The 20,235-nt window shown below is 37.8% G+C and overlaps 1 long non-coding RNA gene across 1 annotated transcript in view; it reads right to left on the reverse strand.

Moving 5' to 3' along the window:
* Positions 1 to 3,526: 3,526 nt before the first annotated feature.
* The window catches only part of LOC138807635 (uncharacterized), a 47,733-nt gene continuing 31,024 nt past the window's right edge, over positions 3,527 to 20,235 (reverse strand). The window contains exon 2 of the long non-coding RNA XR_011366221.1: positions 3,527 to 3,669. This is a non-coding gene — a long non-coding RNA (uncharacterized lncRNA). The remainder of the gene's footprint in view (positions 3,670 to 20,235) is intronic.

Below are 20,235 nucleotides of genomic sequence, written 5' to 3' on the forward strand. Positions count from 1 at the left end.
TTTGTGCTCATATGGTGCCTCAAGTAGTGATAAACTTATGATTTACAGGACATTGAGTAATAATAAAGGTCCTGTTTCAGTAGTTTAGAGTTAAACCTTGATAAATTCTGTTTTTAAACACCTAACACCCTATAAAACCAAGACAAGAAGAGTTCAAAAAATCAAATCACATAATGTGTATGCAAAAGGATTACATTATTAAGGTAATCTTTAAACAACACACAATTTTATGTGACTAGTCCTGATTATAAATGATTTGTTTTCCATACAGATTTTGGATGCACAAAAACAAAAAACAAAACAAAACAAAACGAAGAAATGACACTTGGCAATAGAGCTAGATGCCAGTATCTCATCTCATGAGGCTGAGATTGTAAGACCATGGTTCACAGATGGCTGGGGTAGCAATCCACGAGACATTTATGTTCAATTGTTCAATCAAACACATAGTGAAACCTTGGTTAAAATAGTACAGATTCAGTCAGACATGAGTGAAAAAAACCAAGCAAGATTTTGAGGCTCTGAGTCAGTTTCATTACTGCACACACGTGCACACACGTGCACACACACACACACACACACACAAACACACACAGCGAATATTAAGAGTGTAAATAATGAATCTATCTTACAGGACTATCCTAAGCATATATTAATTAATAAAAATGAGGGAAACCATAGAGCCTATGTTTCTTTGAGTCTGGCTTCCTTCACATAATGATTTTTTTCCAAGTCTTTCCATTTTCTTAAGAAAGGAGCTATGTCATTCTTTCTCATACAAGCATGAAATTCCATTGTTTATATATACCACATTTTCCTGATCCATTCATCTACTGAGGGGCATCTGGACTGGTTCCATATCTTAGATATGGTAATAATGCTGCCAAAAACATACTTGTGCTGGTAGTTTTAGTGTTTTATTTTTTGGAGTCCGGTCGTGGGTCTTGAACTATGGACATGGACGCTGTCCTTCAGCTCTTCAGCTCAAGTTTAGCACTCTACCACTTGAGCCACAGCGCCACTTCCGGGTTTTTTCTTTTTGCTTATGTGGTACTGAAGAATTGAACCAGGGACTCTTGCATGCCAACACTACCACTGAGCCACCTTCCCTGCCTGAGAGAAGATATTTTAACTTATTTTCTACACGTAAATTAATATTAAGCAAAGCTAATTAAAATAATTACTTTTTTACTCTTTAGAGGATGAGTATATTACTCTTGGATATCTTTGAGGAAAAGACTTTAGACTCATTTCAACTGATGCTTTGCATTGAAATTACAGGCTAAACTGTCTTCTTCATTAAACAAAAGCTTCAGTTCTTTCATATTAGAATTATAAAATCATAATACCTGAATGGTGATTTGTTTTCCTTTGCTATTTTCAATTCTATTTTTCATCCATTAGCTATCTAGAGATAATTTCGACAAATGCCCATGAATGGGAATGCTGGCTCTAGAGCTATGTACATTTGACCATACAAAATGATGCTAATTGAAATGGACTCCAAGACATGGAAACAACAATTACTTTTTTTTTTCAGATATCAACCTTGATGTCGGTAAAGAAGTGTAACTAGATGTTATTTTATTTCATTTGTCTTTGATTTATCTCTGGACATCTCTGTCTTGATTCTGGTACCTTCTATCTTGTATATACATTATCTGATTTGGAGAAGGAAAGGGAAATAACATAATGATGAAAGAAGTGACCCATTGCAACAATGATATTCACAAGACAATATACCGGCAATGAACTTTACAACTTTGGGGTGGGGGGTATGGTTGAGGTGGGAAAGGATAGGAGAACAACAATGGAGTGGGTAACAATATACATCAAGGAATGTACCTTACTCATGTAACTGTAACCACTCTGTACAGTACCTTTAAATAAAATAAAATTTAAAAAAGTGAACCTACCCTAGAAAAAAATATCCCTTTCAAAATAACCCATCTGTAATAGTACTTGTGAGGGATTCTAGAGTCAAACTGTTATACCTGGAAAGGGATATATTGGGAAGCCATCTCAAACAGTAATCAAAAGGCTGAGAGCTGTGCTCTGGAAAGGTCAAACAGTTAAGGGAAGACAGGGGTATGGGTTATTACCTCAAAAGTATTTAAGTTAGAGCTGTTGGACACTAAAAGTTTAAGACTTTGGAAACAAGATGGATGTCTGTGCTATGGTTGTAATGATTATTGCTCCCTTCTGCTCCTTAATAATAAGGGATTCAATTATCACTATGTATACAAACAATACCTCAGTTAATAATTGTAACCACCAACTAGATTGATGCCTCAGTTTGCGGACATACCTGTAGCCACTCATTACCCCACCCCTGTAGTAGAATGAATATAAAGCATTTAAAACAGGATTTGGGGATCCAGAAGCTGGCAATGAGGCTTTGGGTCCTCTGGTATCTTCTTTCCTATCATTTCCTGTGATTTCTCAGTTCTTTGGCCAGGTATCCCATCATCTTTGCTGTTTCATGGCTGTGGTTAGTGACAGTACTGATATTCGGAACACCTCAAAACAAACTATGGAAAACACTTCCTCAGAGAAGATTCACAAATGTATAGGAGCACCTGGAAAGAAACCTAAAATCAGCAGTCATTCTGTGATCCTCTAACAAGAAAGTATAATTCTGGTGTACCTTTACTTCGGATATATATAAGAGATGGACAATTGTCCCTTTTGTACATTTGGTATTTGGTATTGCATAAATTTTCAGAAACACATATACATTGTGAAATAATGTTATTTATTTCATAGGTCACAAACCTGGTCACTGGAGTGATGACCCAAATGTCTTATCTCAGTTGCCTGATTCAGACTTAGATGAGTGTGAATTGCATAATTGTGAACATTTTTCCATGAAACTTAACAACACAGGTCACTCCATACCTCTAAAGATTTTACATATATTATAGTAATACACACCTAAACTGGTCAGCACTCACAGCACATCGGTGTGTTATAATTGTCTTCAGATCAGAAATATTCTAGAGTTTAAAGTAGAATGATGGGCTGTACATTTTCAATGGAAGAGTGATGATCACCCCCTGCAATTATTCTCAGTGGAAAATCCTTCCTATACATTTTACTGACTTAGCTTCTACTCTGTGCTTTACCATTATCAGGGAGGGTCACATTGTATAGAGCTACAATACTGCAGCAACCTTAGCTGTCTTTGAATTTTACCTCTAATCTTAATACCAAGGTCAACTCCGAAACTCTAATCACATCATTAGTGGACACCTGAACTTTCCAAGCTTGGTGAAAAATTCAGATATCATTGCTCATTGCCAGTGTTAAAGATCTCACTCTATAAGATTTATTGTGTTTCTTCTTGTATTTCCAACACTGCCTTAGATGTTGGTTTTTGATATAGAGCTTTTAGTTTGCATTTGATTTATGGAAGTGTTAGTAATGCCAGTTGAACTGCATATATTATAATGTAAGTAATTTGATGTTTTGACATATGAATTTAATTTTGGCAATTGAGGAAGTCAATGCACATCACTCACAAAAGTTTCTTTATATGTACTGGTATTGCTTTATTGTGAACTTCCTAAAAGCCAGTCATAGGAGCACATGTCCTAATCCCATCACTTCTGTCACTGAGATGAGTCTTGAAATGTCCAGACAACTTGGCACTTCATAGTGAGAAAGTTTCTACAATGAAGGGTGAGAGAATAGAAAAAAGAACAAATGAATCTTCCAACTGTTTTGTTACATGTTCTTTACACTTAGCCATTAAGACACCATAATAGTATTTTTATAACTTCTTACCTACTTTTTTCCTGTTCTGAGATGTTTTATTTATGGATCTCTAAGAAATCATATAAGAATCATAAAATAAATCTATAAATCATATAAGAAATGTTAAAAAATAGTTTGTTAGGGATATATAACCTAAAAGGAATAATTTCAGGAAAGTATTAAGCACATAAAATGTAATGCACACCTAAAATTGTCTCTTTATTTAAAACTTCAGCAGTTTTAGTTTATTTATTCTAATAACAAAGATTATAAATTGTTACAATAGTATTCCAAATGGAACACAGAACTAGAAAAATGAAGGGTAGCACTAAAGAATGCTACTGCTACTACTAATCGTGTAAGAATAAAATTTAGGCAAAACTCCTTCAGACTAAAAGCCACAGGACAGCCCCAACATTACTTTGTTTCATATGAAGACAAGACCTTTTTTTGTAAAGATAAGTTTTCACAGATATTAACAGCAGTTGGGTATATATTTCTTAAGGCCTTCAGGAAGGATTCTCTGACAATGTTGATGGAAGCTGACTTCTTTGGGACCTACTACACAGTGTGCAGTCACCATTCCAAGCACTGCACCTGCATTAGGGTAATTTTCGTGCTCAAGATAGTTCTTCCAGTTAGGAAATGAATTAACTATTTTATTAAAAACAGAAGTAGGCAACAAGGCCAAACAAATTTCCCAAGTACCAAATACGGATCAGCTGCAGAACCATAATTCAAATCCAGGTTTCCACCAGGCATATCTGAGGATATTCTGTAGGTTTCACATTCATTACCTTTCAAGATGTATGGAGCAGATGAACCCACAATATCTTCCTAATTATGGTTATAATGGCAATAACATTGCTACAGAATATACACATTTTTAAATTAAAAGGGTGTGGGTAATGACATTGTAGGTGATCTTTATACCAAATAAAGACTGAACCAAAAAGAAAAGTAAGGGGCTGGGAAGGTGGCTCAGTGATAGAGCGCTTGCCTTGAATGCATGAGGTCCTGGGATCAATTCCTCAGCACCACATAAGCAAAAAGAACAAAGTTGAAAGTGGTGCTGTGGCTCAAGTGGTAGAGCACTATCCTGGAGCTGAAGAGCTGAGGGACAGCACCCATGCCCAGAGTTCAGGCCCCACGACCGGACCCCCCCCAAACAAAATAAAAATAAAAGAACCTAGGCCGCAAATTTTAGTCATAGTACTAGCACTCATATAACATATATATATATATATATGTGTGTGTGTGTGTGTGTGTGTGTGTGTGTGTGTGTGTGTGTGTGTTTGTGTGTGTGTGTGTGTGTGTGTGTGTGTGTGTGTGTGTGTGTGTATACACATATATATGCTTCCTAAAATATACAGTGAGTTAATTTGTCGAACCTGGTCATAGATTAAACATGAGGTGTGAAAAAGTATGTAAGTCTGAAATGATTCCAAGGTATTTTGAGAAGACAGCTGGAAGAGTTATCACTTAATCAAATAGTAATGAGGGATTGGTTTGTAGATAGAGATCAAAGCTCACTTTGGGATATTTTGAGTTTGTTAAAATCAGTTGTTAGGAGTTGTCAGTAGACAGGATGCTATTAAGGACTTGAATTAAAGTAAACAGAGATGGAGAAAAACTACAGAAATAATTACTGTACTCAGTGGTAAAAAAAAAACATGAGAAGGAATATTACAGAGCTAAGCCCAGGGATACCCAAATATGTAAAACATGACAAATGAAGAAAAACAATAATAAGTATGTAATGCAGACTTATATGGGTAGGTATTTTTAATGTTTAAGGGCTATGAAGTGATTGTGTGATGACCTAAAATTTAAGAAATTCGTAAGTTCAACTATCCTTTGGGCCAACCATAGTTGATAGTTTAAGTAAAACGGAGCCACAATAGTGTGTCTTGATTTACCAAAGTGAAAATAGGTCAATATTTGGAAAGCCAATTTTTGGACATGTCGTTGGAGTGGCAATTACTGCAGTTTGTTCAACTGTCAGTAGAAAGCTACAGGTTTAGCACAATGATAGAAATCTTTCAGAGATCTGGTAGATTTTCCCTCTGACTTCAATTTCCCTTTTTTTCTGAGAGCTAAAATATCACTACTGGAAACCTGTCCAAATTGTGCCTTTGGCAAGTTAACAGATAGTCAGTCTATCACATGCCCAAATAAAAGAGAATTGGAACAGGTTTACATTGAGCACTCACAGTAGACGGGTCTCTGGACTTTCTCAGGAAAAGCCTTCTGCCATTGTGGGATGGATAGGGCTGGATAACATGCAAAATAGACACCATAGATTGAAAGTATTCTGCTAAGTTACCACGTGAGATAACGGAAGGTTTAACTGCATTGTATTGACTTTTATGAATCAGGTAATCAGATTCTTCATGCCATATGATTTTACTAGACTGTAAAATGCATGCTTATTGCATTTCCTTTGTATAACATCTAGTATGTTTTGAAATTTGGTATAAAACATTTGTCTTTTCATTTATTTATTTTTAATATGTATTACTCTAGTTTTCAAGAGTAGGGAAATGTCCTGGAACTTTGTAATTTGATGTCATATGTAATTTATTTTTTTTAATTCTTATTTATTGTCTATTGTAGCCCCCGGCTATATGTAATTTAAACTGTAGTTTTCTTCAAGTGTATCATCCTATGCTGAAGTTTTTTTCTTACAAGCTTTCTAATAAATATGTAGTCTATTCAATTTTGAAAAGTACTGCTGTACCTCCCGCTTATTTGTGGCATTTCTGAAATCCAAGTTCCTCTGTGTGTCAGGGTGGATACTTTTGCTTGTAACAGTTTTGTTATTGAATACATAGCATCTGACTACTTAGGGAACAAAAGATGTGAAGTTACAGTATCCCAATAAAGAACTTCCAGGACAATTCAAGGGCAACTCATGTACTCTCTATGTAGGTGAATAAGAGCAAAGAAAAAAAGTCTTATACATGAAAGTGACTGGGAGTGTGTGCACATAGTTATTCACTTATTTATCTGTTGTTATAGTTTTATATATTCAATATTATTCATTTATATATATATATATATATATATATATATATATATATATATATATATATATATATATATACATATGATCACAATTTCCAAAATCCAGAGAACCACATCCATGGGCATAGCTTTCCTATGTTGCTCTTTGGGTAATAAGAATGAAACCTGGGGGGAAGATGGCAGAGGAGAAGCTGGAATCTGAAGAAGCTCTAGCATAGAAAGCAGTTTTAGAGTTCCAGTGAACAGTCTTAAGCCAGAGAATCACACCAAGTGTGCCATCACAGGACAGAGAGTTAGACAAGAGGGGGGAAGCCAAGGCAAAAAGACACATCTGAGCGCCTGCCAGCCACCGCGGCGGCGCGGCGGCAGGGTCGCGGCACAGCTGGGGCCATAACTGAGCGCTCACACAGAGAGTCGGGGACTAAGGAGCCAGACACAGCAGGCGAGCGGATTCTACTCAAGACCAGCAAGAAATGACAAGGAGTGGACAACTTCATCCTGCAGTTCCCAGACCAGAGACGACCCAGGATCCAAGACTCGACGTGAGTAGAAGCCCGACATCCTCACTCCTTCTCAGGGAGCGGAGGAGGGAAGGCCACCCCTCCCCCCCCAGCACCGGAGATCTCCATCTTGGATACCGACAAAGCTCGGAGGAGCTGCCAGCTCCAACCCAGGCCTTGGAATAAAACGAGTCATTTAGCAGATCACAAGAACTTAACGGCGGCGAAGTGACCTGCCAGACTCGGCTCCATCCAGGGAAAAGTCACCCAGCTCAGGCACCAGCCATTGGAGTGGCATTCCTCACTGGCTAACCAGAGCCAGAGGCTGCCTCTCCCTCTAGCAGCCTCAACAATCAATTGAAAAACAGAAACCCTGAGAACGGCTCCAGGCTGGGCTCTGTTAGTTTTTTTTTTTTTTTTCACAAAATATCCCCAGGAAAAAGCTACTGATTGTTGAAAGACCTCAACTCTACCCAGAACCTAGCCTTACCACTGCATCCCCCTCTTTTGTGATTCTCAAAGCAGATCACCCTTCCATTAAACTAATCGGGGAGGGGGATCTCAAAATCTTGGGTAAAGCAGAGCATTTTTCTGCCTGTTCGAACAAACTGACTTAAGAAACCAGTCAAGCCACATGACTTCAAGCTGACCAGAGACTCAAACAAGAGGCTGTTTACAGACAAAGGGGAGATACAGGATTCTTCCCACCCCTCCGAAAAAATCAAAAAAAAAATCAAAGAACTTTTTTTTTCTTCTCTTCCTCTTCTTTTCTTTTCTTTTTTTTTCTCTTTTTTTTCTTTTTTTTGGTACCTTTTATATATATAATTTTTTTTCCTTTTCTAAAAATTTTATTAATCTTTAATTTTTGCCTTTTTTTGAAAAAATAATTGTTTTCGGGTAACTTTTTTTTCCTCTTATAATTTTTATTTTAGGAATACATGAATGTGCGTTTTCCTTTCTTTTCTTGTCTTCTTTCTCTTTTTCTTTCTTTCTTAACTATCTTTTTGTTTGTTTGGCTAGCTCTACTGAACTTCTGATCTTTTTCTCTCCCTTTCTAATCCTTTTCACCTTTTCCTCTCTTTTGATCTTCTGTATGTGACTTAACTATTTTCCTGCACATCCTCAGATAAACCCATAGTTGACTATTACACCCTATCCCCCATTGTGTACACACTTAATCCACAAATTTATTACTCAATTCAAAACCTCTGAGACTTAAATTCCTTAATAGCAGTTCTACCTCTTTATACCTCTATAATATTTTAAGCATTTTCTTAAGTTTTGCACTTCTCCTCTATGTCCCTACCCTTCTATTAATATACTCACATTCCTCTCTAAATAGATGGTATTTTAATCTCCATAATAATATTAATTTTTACGTTTCTATTTTTTTCAGGTCTCTTTTCATTTCCCTTTCACTTTCTTCCTTTTCTCTCTCTCTCTACTTCCATCCTACCCAACCTATTTCCTGCATTGAAATTAGGACATATTTAACTCTCCCTGTGCCTCCCCACACCAATCTATTCCTATTTTTTACCCACATCTCTCCCTAACCCTAAAAATTTTTGGTTTTCCAAATTCTTCTCTGCAGTTTGAAACCCATTAACATATAGTTGTTTGATGTTGAATAGATGTATCTGTTGAACTAGAATGTATCTGTAGACTATTGACTGTATAAATGCAAACGTTGGTTGATGGTTGCCTTAAGATAGTGTTCTAGAACAAAACTGGTGCTATTTTCATCTCAAATGGGCAGAGTAAGCCAGAAAAACAAGAAAAATGGCAAATCCCGGTATCTCAATTCCCAATCTTGATAATCAGGGGTCAGAACAGATAATGAACAACCCAGAGGAGAGTTCAAAAATAGCGCCACAAACACTGGTGGCAAACATGATAAATGAGAATTTTGACAACTTACAAAGGACCTTGTATGAGCGTGAAAAGGGAGAGAGAGGAGGCATCCCAAAAGTTTATACAGGAATATCATAAGCGTGAGGAAGCTACTCAATAACTGATACAGGATTTGCGTAAACAACTTGAGAATACTCAAAGAGAAAGGGAGGAATGGCGTGAGCAGGCTGAGAACACTCAAAGAGAACTGCAGGAATCCCCCGAATGGGAAGAAAGAGAACTGCAGGAATCCCACAGACGGGAGGAAGCTAATCAAAGAGTAATTCAGGAATTGAGAGACCAGGTAGAGAATACACAAATATCACTAAAGACATTCATGGAATCCATTAACAAAGAGCTGAAGGAAGTCAGGGAGACCACAAAGGGAATGCTGAATGGAACCCAAGAGAAGGAATGGGAGTCCAAAGAAACCATAACCAATCAACTAAGTGATTTGAGAACAAACACTGAACACCAAATTAAGGAAGTAATGAAATTCCTACAAGACCTAAAACAGAGCTTCAACAAAGAACTTGAAGCCATCAAAGCTGACCAATTAGAAGGAAAAGAGATAAAAAACAAAGTAGAGAGTCTTGACAGCAGGTTAGACCATGCAGAAGATCGAATCTCAGGGATTGAAGACAGCCTAGATATTATAGAGAAAGAAAATACAACCATCCAAGACAAGTCCAAGAAATATAGATCTATCCAACACCTGGAAGACACCATCAGAAGGCCTAATCTAAGGATAATGTGTGTAGAGGAGCACCTAGAAACAGAAGTTAATTGTCTAGGAAATTTATTTAACAGGATCCTAGCAGAAAACTTCCCAAACATACAAAAATATAGGCCTATTCAGATACAAGAAGTTTTTAGAACCCCAAATAGACCAGACCAGAATAGGACATCACACAGTCACATTATAATCCACACAGGGTCAACTCAGACCAAGGAAAAGATCCTTAAAGCTGTCAAGGAGAAAAGGGTAATCACCTATAAAGGGAAACCAATTAGAATCACCTCAGATTTCTCAGCAGAGACAATCAAAGCAAGAAGAGCCTGGAATGACATATGCCATGCCCTAAAAACAAACAACTATCAACCAAGAATACTGTACCCAGCTAAACTCTCCTTCATAACTGAAGGCCAAATAAGAGCCTTACATAGCAAAGAAAAATTGAAACAATACATCTCCACCAAACCAGCCCTACAAAAGATTCTTAAAGATGTCCTACACATAGAAAACCAACAAGACCGCAACAAAGGCCAAGAAACTGCACCCAAACTGAGAATCCAAGAACCATAGGAAGAACCCAGTTTTCGCAGCCCCCAAGAAGGTGGATAACATGGCAGACACTCCCAAATAGCTCTCAGTCCTATCTCTTAACGTTAACGGACTGAACTCTCCAATTAAGCGACATAGACTGTCTAGTTGGATTAAAAAACAAGACCCTTCTATCTGCTGCCTGCAGGAGTCACATCTTGCCCGTAAAAACAAACACATTTTCAAAGTTAAAGGCTGAAACAAAATCTACCAAGCAAACGGCCCCCATTAACAGGCGGGAGTTGCAATCCTAATATCAGATAAAATAGACTTCAAATTAAAATTCGTGAGAAGAGATAAAGAAGGTCACTACATACTAATTAAAGGATCTCTCCTTCAGGAGGATATTACAATTCTAAATATCTATTCGCCAAACAATGGAGCACCCAAATTTATCAAAGAAACACTAGTTTCCCTCAAATCCCATATAGATCCAAAGACATTAATTGTTGGGGATTTTAACACACCATTCTCCCCACTAGATAGATCAACTCGGCAAAAACTCAACAGAGAAACCGCAGATCTAAACAGCTGCATAGATCAAATAGACTTAACAGACATCTACCGAACATTTCACCCAGCAGCATCAGAATACACATTTTTCTCAGCAGCACATGGAACGTTTTCCAAAATACACCACAATTTAGGCCACAAACCAATCTTGTCTAAATTCAGAAACATTGAAGTTATACCTTGCATTCTCTCTGACCACAAGGGAATAAAATTAGAACTCAACACCAAAAGCCACCAAAGAAAGTCCGGTATAACATAGAGGCTGAACAACACCTTGCTGAATCAAGAGTGGGTCTTGGAAGAGATTAGAAAGGAAATTCAAATGTTTATGCTTTTCAACAAAAATGAACACACAAATTACCAGCTCCTCTGGGACATAGCAAAGGCAGTACTCAGAGGTAAGTTTATACCTCTGAGCTCCTACATCAACAAATTGGATAGATCTGAAACTAGCAATTTAATGACACAACTAAACCTCCTTGAACAAGAGCAGCAAGATAAACCTCAATCCAGTAGACAGAAAGAAATAATCAAAATTAAATCAGAATTAAATGAATTAGAATCCAAAAAAACTATAGAAACAATCAACAAAGAGTTCGTTCTTCGAAAAAATTAATAAAATTGACAGATCCTTAGCAAATCTTATCAGAAAAAGGAGAGAACACACTCAAATTATTAAACTCAGAGATGAGAATGGAAACATCACCACGGAAACAACCAAGTTTTAGAACATTATAAGGGAATACTTCTCAAAACTTTATGTTAATAAGTATGGGAACTTTACAGAAATGGAACTTTTCCTAGCAAATATTGACATGCCAAAACTAAACCAAGATGAGTTATACCAGCTCAACAGGCCCATATCAAGCATTGAAATAGAAACAGCAATAAGAGACCTCCCAGCTAAGAAAAGTCCAGGACCAGATGTTTTTATAGTGGAATTTTACAAGGCCTTCAAAGCAGAGCTCACACCAATACTCCTCCAACTCTTCAATGAAATTCAAAGAGAAAGCTCAATACCGAACACATTCTATGAAGCCATCATAACACTCATCCTAAAACCAGGCAGGGAATCATCAAAAAAAGAGAACTATAGACCCATTTCTTTGATGAACATTGATGCAAAACTTCTCAACAAAATTTTGTCCAATCGACTTCAACAATTCATCCAAAAAATCATACACCATGATCAAACAGGATTCATTTCAGGGATACAAAGCAGGTTCAATATACGCAAATCAATTAATATTATTCATCACATCAACAGGAGCAAGAATAAGAACCACATGGTTATTTCAATAGATGCAGAAAAAGCATTCGACAAGATCCAACACACCTTTATGATGAAGGTTTTGGAAAAATTAGGAATCCCTGGAACATTACTCAACACAATAAAGGCTCTATATGACAAACCTACAGCCAGCATTATACTCAATGGTGAAAAATTAAAGCCATTTCCTCTTAACTCAGGAACAAGACAAGGATGCCCACTCTCTCCACTTCTCTTCAATCTAATATTAGAATATCTAGCTACAGCAATAAGACAAGATGCAGACATAAAGGGGATCCAAATAGGGAAAGAAGAAATAAAACTCTCACTCTTTGCAGATGACATTATCTTGTATTTAAGAATCCCATAGACTCCACTCCCAAATTATTCAAGCTGATTCAAAACTTTGGCAAAGTAGCAGGTTATAAAATTAACCCCCCAAAATCAATGGCTTTTCTGTATGCCAACAATGAGAAAAGTGTGGCTGAAATTAGGAAAACATCCACATTCATAATAGCCCCACAAAAAATAAAATATCTAGCAATTAACTTAACTAAAGAAGTGAAGGACCTCTATGATGAAAACTTTAAAATCTTAAAAAAGGAAATCAACACAGAACTTAAAAAATGGCAAAATCTCCCATGCCCCTGGATTGGAAAGATTAACATTGTGAAAATGGCAATTCTTCCCAAGGGTATCTACAAATTCAACGTGTGACCTATCAAAATTCCACCCTCATTCTTCAAGGAAATAGAAGAGGCAATCCAAAAATTCATATGGAAAAATAAAAGACCCCGAATAGCCAAAACGCTCCTCAACGGAAAAACACTGCTGGAGGAATATCAATACCAAATTTCAAACTCTACTATAAAGCCATAGTAATCAAAACAGCTTGGTATTGGCATAAGAACAGACCTCAGGACCAATGGAATAGAATTGAAAACCCAGAAATGAACCTACAGACCTACAGCAATCTAATCTTCGATAAGGGAGCTAAAACAATAGAATGGAAGAAAGACAACCTCTTCAGTAAATGGTGCTGGCAAAATTGGTTAACTACATGTAGAAAACTTAAGCTAGATCCTTATATATCACCCTGCACCAGAATCAACTCCAAATGGATCAAAGACCTTGAAGTCAAAGCAGACACTCTGAAAACATTACAGGATGGAATAGGAGAAACCCTAGGTCTCCTTGGCTCAGGCCGAAATTTTCTGAAGAGAGACCCGGAAACACAACAAATCAAAGAAAGGTTGGACAAATGGGATTGCATAAACTTGCAGAGCTTCTGCAGGGCAAATGTCATAGCTAGAAAGATCAATAGAAAACCCACGGATTGGGAGAAGATCTTTACTAGCCATACAACGGACAAGGGTCTCATATCTAAAATATACTTGGAATTCAAAATATTAAACCCCCAACAACAAATCCTCAAAGAAACAACTGCCCAATAAATAAGTGGGAGAAAGACTTGAAGAGAAACTTCTCTGAAGAAGAAAGAAGGATGGGCAATAGACACATGAAGAAATGTTCAACATTGCTAGCCATAAAAGAAATGCAAATCAAAACAACATTGAGATATCACCTCACTCCAGTTAGAAAGGCAAAAATCAAGAACTCTAACAACAACAGATGCTGGAGGGTATGTGGACAGAAAGGAACTTTACTTCATTGTTGGTGGGAATGTAAACTTGTTCAACCACTTTGGAAAGCAGGATGGAGGTTCCTCAAAAGACTTCACGTAGAACTCCCCTATGACCCAGCAATCCCACTTTTGGGCATTTACCGAAATGTTTACAAAGAAGACCACACTAAAGCTACCAGCACAAATATGTTTATTGCAGCTTTATTTAACATAGCTATGATATGGAACCAACCCAGATGCCCCTCAGTAGATGAATGGATCAAGAAAATGTGGTATATATACACAATGGAATTCTATGCCTCCGTCAGAAAGAATGACATTGCACCATTTGTTAGGAAATGGAAAAAATTGGAAAACATTATATTAAGTGAAGTAAGCCAGGCCCAAAGAAACATTGGTCCCATGGTTTCCCTTATTTGTAATATCTAGTATATGTATGAGTCAAGCAGAAAAGGTCAGATAATGTGATGTCAGGAAAATGAACACTTAGATGTGTATTTTAATGTTTTTTTTCTTTTATGCATGTGTTTCTAATGCATTTATAAGATTATCTCTTTGCTATATTTGATGTCAGTATAACTTGTGGAGGAGATGGGGAAAAACCAGTTGTTTAAGCATGCAGGTGGACCTGTTGCAACAATGAGAAGTACAAGTTGTCATGTCCAAAATGAGCTTTACAAGGTTGGTGCAGGAGGGGAGGAGGGGGGGAAGCAGAAGGCTGGGAATTGGCGGGGAGGGGGGAGGCTGGGAAGTGATGTGAAGGGTAAACAAAGGAGGATGCTGCAGTGCTTGGTAAGAAATGTACGCATTATCCTGCCCATGCAATTGTAACCCCTCTGTACCGTATGTTCACAAATAAAATAAAATTAAATTAAAAAAAAAAAAGAATGAAACCTGGTATTGTTCTCTGGTAGAGAAATAACTCGGAGATTAGAACATTTTTCTTTTAATATGTTGCCTGTTCCTACATCTAAAATGAGGAAGTCTGTTAATACATAATACATGTTATAATCTATTTAATATATTTTACAATGTATAATATATTCTATATTATAATATATATTATATATAATAACTGAGTATTATATATTAATAAGGAAAAATACAACAAAAGTATCTATGTCCACACTTTCCCAGCCATGATTAGGTTCAGTAGAGTTAGGTGCATTACATCTCAACAGGAAAGTTCTATTGAAGTTTTGATGACCTTGAGCTAGATAAGGAGAATTTCTGTAAAAACAGCCTCTCTTCAATTATGAGAAAAGATAAGTTTATAAGTTTTTTTGTTTTATTTTTTTGTTTTTATTTAGACCAGACAAGGAGCCTGAACTCTAGGCCTGAGTACTCTCTGTCACCTCTTCAATTCAAGGCTAGTTCCCTACCACTAAAGCCATAACAGCACTTCTGGCTTTTTTTGGCTTATGTGGCATTGAAGAATCGAACCCTAGGCATTGTCCCTGAGCTCAAGGCTCGTGCTCTACCACTTAAACCACAGCACCACTTCTGGCTTTTTCTGCCTGGGATTGCTTTGAATCATAATACTCAGATCTCAGCCTCCCGGGTAGCTAGGATTACAGTTGTGAGCCACCAGCGCCCAGCAATTCCCTCTCTTTTAGATATTATTCTAAAAGCCTCCTATCCAAGGTCACTCCTAAGATAATAAATGGACATATGCCAATAGTTCCTTCATACTCTTATCTCCTGTTATGGCTATTGTGTGTCTTTTCATTGTATTCTGAACCTACTTCACAGTTCTCTTCCTAATCCATGATTCTAGATGTATTACTAATAATTACCTAAATTTTGTGGCTATAAACCCTAAATTACTCAACTATTAATTTCATTTAATTTTTTTCAGTATGATCGTGGTTCTGTACAAATCTGAGATTATATTCACCTCTTGCATCTACCTCTTGGCATGAGCAGAGCCTGGGCCTAATCTACTTTAAATGCAAGAGGTTAGCCAAAGAACAGCCTACAGTATTCCTGCCTAGGAGTCAGTACAGGTAGTTGAGTGCCTGAAAGAAGCAATGCATTCCTGACATGAGAAGGGGTGAGAGAGACAACAGCCTACAGAGCAAACAGGCAGTCACAACATTTAACAACTTCTGCTTTGGGGAAACTGACTTCCTGCAAAATGGCAATGAGATAACATTAATTTTCTTATATGAAGGAAGTTGTCATGTCTCACTACATAACTCCCTTGTAATCAAAGAGAGGGTCATCCTTTTGTTTCCACCTTAGGCCCAGTCTCAGTTTATGTCAGACTTTGCTCAGACTCTATTCCTACTAGAAGGTCCCTGATGAGGAGGAAAGTGTGATCTCTTGGCTTCTGACTGGCCCTTTGGGACCTGAGGCCACTTTTAGTTTTCAACCTGTTCCTTCTGACAATGGGAAAGCTCATTCTCTTCATTGTGCCCTAGTATCGAATCTCTTCAAAGAATGTCAAGGAATGACAGATTCTGTCTGAGTGAGTGAGTTTCTCCATTTCCAAAGAGGTCAATTAATATCTGATTCTGAGACCCAGGTGAAAGTCCTTTACCAGATCCTCCAAGCTGGAGTGGATGTTAGCTCAGACTCCAAGCCATCCTCATATTTCTCTAGCTCTTTCTCATAAACCAAAAGATTACAGGAGTTTAGTTCAGAAACAAGGAGAAATGAGAGAAGCAGAAGAACCATTGGCAGGGTGAGGAATTTAGAGATTTTGGGTGAAAAATAGGGCTCAGAAAATCTAGAATCAAGGGGCTGGGAAGGTTGCTCAGTGGTATAGAGCTTGCCTTGCATGCCTGAGGCCCTGGGTTCGATTCCTCAGCACCACATAAGCAAAAAGAAAAAAGCTGGAAGTGGCGCTGTGGCTCAAGTGGTAGAGCGCTAGCTTTGAGCTGAAAAGCTGAGGGACAGTGCCCAGGCTAGAGTTCAGGCCCCAGGACCGGACACCCCTCCCCCCAAAAAAGAAAATCTAAGATCACTCAGATCATTAGGGAATCACATCATAAGATTAGGGAATTAATGTAATAAATTACTACCGAAATTACTAATTCCACTACTCTACATTACAAGTGTTCTGTCAAAAGTTAGCTGTCCTAGCTCTATTTTGATCAGGAAAACAGAGCACATTCTTTCCTTACAAAGTTCTACTGAGTATCTTTATCCATACCCCAGGTTGTTCTTACTCTCTACTTCTCTGTTACTTTCCTTTGCTGCATGCAATCAATGACACTTGAATGTGTTATCATCTTCTAATCCATTTGCTATAAAGGAAAACAAATTATGGGGAAACTTATATCTATGGTACATTTTCTTCTATGGCATATTTATTTGATGTTATTAAGTATTATTTTAATAGTTTCATTGTTAATACTTGAGAAAAATATTTTACTATTACCAGTAATTAGTTGCACATTTTTTTGGTATTTTTCCATGTCTGTGTATTTTTTAAGCTTCTAACATCGTCTTTTCCCCCAACAGTTGCCTTCTTAAAATTGCTTCAAATTATAAACTATATATGATGGTCCTCTATGTGTTCATTGATATATTTAAATTTTGATCTAATATCTACATATTATAGGAAATCTCAACCTATTGTAATTGGTCTGAAAATCAATATGGATGTTCCTCATTAAAGCAAAAACACAATGCCACAAAACTTAGTGAAAGTAGGATTAGGTATATATTCAAAATATTTAGCAATGATACAGTAGAAACATTCACTTCTCATATACCAGAACATGTTTATAGCTATGAATAGCACATTTTCTTCATTCCCTCTTTCTGGTGCATCTAGGTTGATTACACAGCTTGGTTGCTATAGAATATTGCTGCCATGAACATGTATGTTCATGTTGATTTATATTCTTTCAATATGTATCCAATTGCAGTAAACGTCATCAACATATCTGTCTTTTTGGTATTGTGTAAACTTCCATTAAGATATCCCTATGGGTTGCACTAGTTTACAATGCCACAAAACCAAATATAGTTCCTGATTTATTTACCTCTCCAGCAGTTTATTTATTTGAGTGGTGGTAGCTATTCTGGTGTGTAAGATAGGATCTCAGTGACTTTCCTCTTTATTTTCCTTCGTATTTGCTATGTGGATATGAATCTCAAAAATTTCATTTATTTATTAAATACTTACATTTATACTTCATTCCTGAGTAGTGTCTTTCTTTTTCTTTGGTATTTGATCAATTTTTAAGATTTATAACATTTGATTTTTTCCCATTACAAATACTCATTTCAGTTAGTAAAATGATTTTTTTTCATTACAGTGGTGCACAATTAACTAAAAACAACAGATTGTACATTTATATCACTGGATGTTTTGTTTGTATTTACAGCCAGGAAATTGTTTCAATAAAGATGCTGAACTTCTTTCATTGATATACTGAAAGTATAGTATCTCATATTGGCCTAAACTAATCTCAGAATTAACAGTCAGAGCCTGGGCCACCACAGTCTGGCCTAAGTAAAACCACTAACAAAGTATAAACTGCATTTAAAGAGAGCAAAGAGCTTCATAAAAGATCGAAGAAAGGCATCCCCTTCATGAAGCAAATGTTGAAGTTCACAAGCATACCTTAGGAAACTGAATATCAAGAAGATGAAAGGATAAAAGTATTTAGAAGGACAACATTAGAACTCAAAATTGGGGAGGTGGGACAAACAATAGATATCAAAGCTCAATGCTGAAGGGAAGGAGAATTTTACCGCAAACCTCAGCTGTGTCTTACTCTCTCACACAACACACACAGACACACACACAGACACACACAGACACACAGGCACACACACACACAAACACACACACACACACACACACACACACACACACACACACACACACACCTAGTGAGAAATCTTTGCCAAAGGACAGGCATTCTGGACTTAGACACCGAATACTCTGAAACTATCCACTGTGAGGGCCTTTACTGAAAGTACCCATTGTAAGTAGACATTTACTGAAAGTTAGAACTCAGGTTCCTGGAAAAACCGTGAAATGTCACAATAAAGTTCTGCCTATAATTCCCCTAGCAACAGCCATCAGCGGATGACAGGAAGTACCTAAAGCTACAGATTATTTTTAATTTTTTAATGTTTTTTTTTTCACTTTTTTATTGTGAAAATACTGTACAGAGGAGCTACAGTTACATGGGCAAGATAATGAGTACATTTCTTATCAAGCATTGTAACCTCCTCCTTTGTTTCCCCCTCCCATCCCTTCCCATTGTCCCCCCCGCCCCCCCATCGAATCCTGCTCCCCACTTCCCCTCACCAAAGTTGTAAAGTTCGTTTTTCTCCATAAGAACTTGTACATCTCATTGTTGCAATGGGTCCACCTGTATCCTTATTTAAACGATTTGTTTTTTTTCCCCTTCTCCTCCACAAATTATTTCTTTTTGCTTAGCCTGCACTCGCTAGCCCATAAGATTTTTATATGATTACCCAGTTAACAGAAGGGTCGGGATCTCAACTCTGACCCACTGCAATGGTGACAGTTGTGAGTCCAGGCTCGACCTTGCAATAAATGACTCTAATGTGGTCACATGAGAACTGGATCCATGGTGGTCTTTGGGGATCCTTATCTAAGCACAAGGCTAGTGTACACAGAGAACCCCAGGGGCAGCTGTATCTGGAAAAATGAAGCTTTTTTCCTCTTCTTTTTAGATAATCAATCATGATGTTGCAGTTGGCTCCACAGTTGCTCCACACCTGAGCAGGAGGAAGGAAAGGATGCCTTAGACTGCAGGACAGCCTTGTGTACCCCTGGATTTATGTGTAAGAAAGCAGTTTGTGATCCTCTAGGCAGTGGTAGCCAAGCTGAAATGGTGGTAAACTTTGCCTGGAGGGTGGCACCCTGTGAGCCCTGCATGCATGGTGAAGCAGCCTGGAAAGCCCTGTGAACATCTCCGGGATGGCCTCTCAGTGGCTTGGAGAAATTGACTCCTTTAGTTGCACATGGCAGGAGGCAGGAGGAGAGCAGGAATCCAGAAGATGTGAGAGGCACAGAAGCAAATGCACCTCTCCATTGAAACTCCTCGGTCATTCTAAGGAGGTTCACAACCCACACGTAGTGGCCACTGCACAGGTCCCCAGAGGCCCTACTTGTCTGGGGAGCAGTTCCTGGTCCTGATCCAGAGCTGGAACTTCCAAAGTGGCCCTGAGCTTGGCTGGGCTGGAGCGGAGCCTACCAGCCATGCTTCCTCTGCCCTGCTGAGTATAGCATCCTAGCAGCTGCCCAGGCTACAGCACCCACAACAGGCCACCTCCTTGGGGCAGGCTGAAGCTGTGCTGACAATTCCTGCCTGGT

Source organism: Dipodomys merriami, unplaced genomic scaffold (assembly GCF_024711535.1).
Source record: "Dipodomys merriami isolate MVZ:Mamm:240054 unplaced genomic scaffold, mDipMer1.0.p SCAF_424, whole genome shotgun sequence".
Lineage (NCBI taxonomy): Eukaryota > Metazoa > Chordata > Mammalia > Rodentia > Heteromyidae > Dipodomys > Dipodomys merriami.